Genomic DNA, 4,362 nt, shown 5'->3' with positions numbered 1-4,362 from the left:
TTTTCAGCCATGACCCAGATGTTCACTCCAGCACCTTGGACCTGGTTCCTCGACCTCATTTTCAACAATCCTTTCTGCATGTCACCTGGTCACTGTTAACTTTGCCACCTCCCACATGTTCTCCAAAAACCACTTTCTACTTTCCTAGCTCTTCCGTCCACCAGTCTTTTTTTTTTTTTTTTTGAAAGAGAACTTTGTATTACTTTTATGTACAGAAAATTCCAGTGTCCACCCAGCCCAGTTTGGTGGCCAGTTCTTCAGCCTTTGCCTTTTCCAGCGTGGCGATGCAAGCCACCGACATTGGACCCAGCGCCCTGCCTTCTCAGGGATGGGGGATCTCATCGTATCTGTCACTGGACTGGGTCCTGATGGCTTCCATCAGCTCAGCCAGAGCTCCCTTGTCTTCCGAATTAACCTGTGTGAAGACGACAGCAGTGCAGGTCTTCCCATGGACCAGATGTCCCAGCCTGGCTTTCCCCTTGATGATGCAGTAGGGAGCCCCCATCTTACAACACAGGGCAGGTAGAACAGCCAGTTTAGTGGAATCCACATCGTGTGCAATGACTACCAGCTGAGCCTTGTTGTTTTCCACTGTGGTGGTGACAGTATTCACTCCAGCTCAAAGGACAGGCAGCTTCTTAGTGGGGACATCCCCTTTGCTGGTAGCTTTCTTCTCGGCCCGGGCCACCAATCTCTGCATCTTCTCTTGTGTCGTCTCTGGTCTGTATCTGTGGGCCAGCTGAAGCAGTCGGGTAGCTGCCTGGGTGAATAGTTAGTCATTGGAGGCACTTTTAGACGTTTATAGAGAATAGCCCTTTGCTGCTGCAGCTGGATGTAGCAGAGCCATCTGACAAAAGGGTGAGGTCCCTTTTGGGCTGGATGTCCTGTCCGATGCTATAATTCTTGGCCCTTAAACAGGGGACTGACCACTTTCTTGGCCTCCTGCTTCTTCACAACAGCAGGGGAGAGGGCCACCTTCTTTCCTTAACCCTTCTTTCCTTTTGGGCTGTTGGATGGCAGGAGGAGAGAGCAGTTCACCACCCCCGCTGCCCGTAACCCTCCTTGCTTTTTTGCCTCCCTTCCACCTCGTTACGATGCAGTGACCTCCTCACTGGAATTCACTTCAGTAATCATCAACTCCTTATCCTCTCTGCTCCTAAGTCCTCTTACTTGGGAGAACCCCAGCCCTAGTCAGTTTAACTCTACTTATCTGTCACCTGAGTCTGAGCAGCTGAATGTGGTGGGAGAAAAAAAAAAACAACAAATTGGCAAATAGTCTTTTTCTTTTTGGCAAAGACCTTCCAAAAATGAATAAACGTTAAAAAACTTTTTTTAAAATCTGTTTATTCGGTCTTGGCTTTACCCATAGGAGTTGTGAACCTGTGACATTCTCTTTGATACCAGACAATCTCATTTTCCCTATTAACTTTCTTATGGGCTATGTCATCAAATTCTGAAATTCTCCACAAAAGACCCAAAACTGACCAATATTTTAATGTACTAGGACTTGAGATTTTCATTTTGGGGGGAAAATTGCCTCCAAGTTTTAATTGGAAGGTAGTTAGAATAATGCTTTAGAGAAAAATTGTATTAACATGACATTAGAAGTCCATGCTTAAGAGTCATATACAAATTATTTTTATTTTTTTTAATTTTTATTTTTTGAGAGAGAGAGATCTGAGAGAGAGACAGAAGGTGAGCAGGGGAGGGACAGAGAGAGGGAGACACAGAATCCAAAGCAGGTCCAAGCTCTGAGCTGTCAGCACAGATCCCGACACGGGGCTTGAACTCATGGACCTTGAGATCATGACCCGAGCTGAAGTCAGACGCTTAACCGTCTGAGCCACCCAGGTGCCCCCATATACAAATTATTTATGGTATTTGCACACTGATCACCAAACATCAGTAAAATCTGACATAGAAAATAAGGAAAGAAAAAAATGTTAAAGTTTCTTCCCTTTATAACACACTGGCCAAAATAAATACAAGAACAACACAGGTGAGACACCAGGGCCCCAGTGGGCTGAAGTAGAGATCACAGTGTCCAGCTATGGGATGGCCTTGGGTTTGGCCTGTGCAGCTCAGAAAAGTGGTCTGTCGTCATTGCCTCAGTCTCTAACATAGGCCATTTGACCCCCCCCCCAAAATGCACAAAATGCCACATCATTAATTGTAAAAAGTCAACCTTTTTTTTTTTTAATGTTTTTTTTTTTTATTTTTTTTATTTCTAGGAGAGAGAGAGAGAGACAGCATGAGCAGGGGAGGGTCAGAGAGAGAGGGAGTCACAGACTCTGAAACAGGCTCCAGGCTCTGAGCTGGCAGTCAGCACAGAGCCCGATGCGGGGCCCGAACCCACGAACTGCGAGATCATGACCTAAGCGAAAGTCGGACGCTTAACCAACTAAGCCACCCAGGCGCCCCAAAAAGTCAACCTTTTTAAAAAGATTTTCTTTTTAAGTAATCCCTACACCCAGCATGGAGCTTGAACTCACAACCGTGAGAGCCACATGCTCTACCGAGGGAGCCAGCCAGGCACCCTTCAAACTTCTTTATTTAAAATGAAGTCATTTTAAAAGTATGTCAGGGCCACTGGCTGGCTCAATCAGTTAAGCATCCACTTTTGATTTTGGCTCAGGTCATGATCTCAAGGTCGAGCCCTGTGTTGGGCTCCGCCTGGGCGTGGAACATACTTGAGATTCTCTCTCTCCTTCTCCCTCTGCCCCTCCCCAGCTCACTCTTTCTCAAAAAAAAAAAAAAAAAAAAAAGTATGTTATTTTTCTTGATTTTATGTAAAAGGGCTGTCAAATAAGATTATCTTTCTTCAAGCTTAATTTCCTGTGTTCACTGAATTTCCATCCTCCCCAGGCAGCCTCTGGGCCATTTCCACAAAGGGACCTCCTCCTCTGTGGTTATGCCTCCTATAAAAAAAAATACACTGTTGTCTTTTTGTATATAAATTTATGGGTTTCATTTTCTCATTATGGACCTTCTATATCTTTTTTTTTTTAATTCCGGTATAGTTAATGTACAATGTTATATCAGTTGCGGGTGTACAATCTACTCAGAGCTCGTCATGGTAAGTGTATTCTTTAATAATCCTCATCACCTGGTTCACCCATCCCCCTCAGTCCCCTCTGGTAACCATCAATTTGTTCTCTATAGTTAAGTGTCTGGTTCTTGGTTTCTCTTTCTCTTTTTTTTCCTTTATTTTGTTTGTTAAATTCCACATATGAATGAAATCATATGGTATTTGTCTTTCTCTAATTATTTTGCTTAGCATTATACTCTCTAGATCTATCCGAGTTATTGCAAATGGCAAGATTCATTCTTTTTTTATGGCTAACATTCCATTATATGTATATACCACCTCTTTTTTTTTTACATTTTTATTTATTACTTAAGTACTCTCTACACCCAACATGGAGTTCAAACTCATGACCCTGAAATCAAGAGTCACATCCTCCACTGTCTGAGCCAGCCATACACCCTATACCACATTTCTTTTATCCAATCATTATTCTAGGGACATTTGGGCTGCTTCCATAATTTGGCTATTGTAAATAACGCTGCTATAAACATAGGGGTACATGTATCCTTTCAAATTAGTTTTTTTGTATTCTTTGGGTAAATACCCAGTAGTACGATTACTGGATCATATGGTAGTTCTATTTTTAATTTTTTGACGAACCTCCATATTGTTTTCCACAGTGGCTGCACCAGTTTGCATTCCCACCAACAGTGCACAAGGATTCCTTTTTCTCCACATCCTTACCAACACTTGTTGTTTCTTGTGTTTTTGATTTTAGCCATTCTGACAGGTGTGAAGTGATATCTCATTGTGGTTTTGATCTGCATTTCCTGATGAGTGACGTTGAGCATTTTCTCATGTGTCTGTTGGCCATCTGGATATCTTCTTTGGAGAAATGCCTATTCATGTCTTCTGCCCATTTTTAAATTGGATTATTTGGGGGGTTTTTGATGTTGAGTTTTATAAGTTCTTTAAATATTTTGGGGGCACCTGGGTGGCTTAGTCGGTTAAGCGTCCGACTTTCACTTAGGTCATGATCTCGCGGTTCGTGGGTTCGAGCCCTGCATCGGGCTCTGTGCTGACTGCCAGCTCAGAGCCTGGAGCCTGTTTCAGTCTGTGACTCCCTCTCTCTCTGACCCTCCCCTGCTCACGCTGTCTCTTTCTCTCTCCTAGAAATAAATAAAACATTAAAAAAAAAATCTCTTAAAAAAATATTTTGGATACTAAAATTATTTTTAATGTTTATTATTTATTTTTTGAGAGTGAGAGAGCAGGGAGGGGAGGGGCAGAGAGAGACAGAAGGAGACAGAATGCGAAGCAGGCTCCAGGCTCCA

The 4,362-nt window shown here is 43.0% G+C and overlaps 1 pseudogene; it reads right to left on the bottom strand.

Annotated features, from left to right (window-relative positions):
• Positions 1 to 205: 205 nt before the first annotated feature.
• On the bottom strand, positions 206 to 1,389 carry LOC144223659 (large ribosomal subunit protein eL8-like; annotated as a pseudogene).
• Positions 1,390 to 4,362: the final 2,973 nt, after the last annotated feature.

The sequence above is a fragment of the Crocuta crocuta genome, unplaced genomic scaffold (genome assembly GCF_008692635.1).
Source record: "Crocuta crocuta isolate KB4526 unplaced genomic scaffold, BGI_CrCroc_1.0 scaffold70, whole genome shotgun sequence".
NCBI lineage: Eukaryota > Metazoa > Chordata > Mammalia > Carnivora > Hyaenidae > Crocuta > Crocuta crocuta.
Note: the sequence above shows the minus strand (reverse complement) of the source record. Positions and strands in the feature narration are given on the sequence as shown.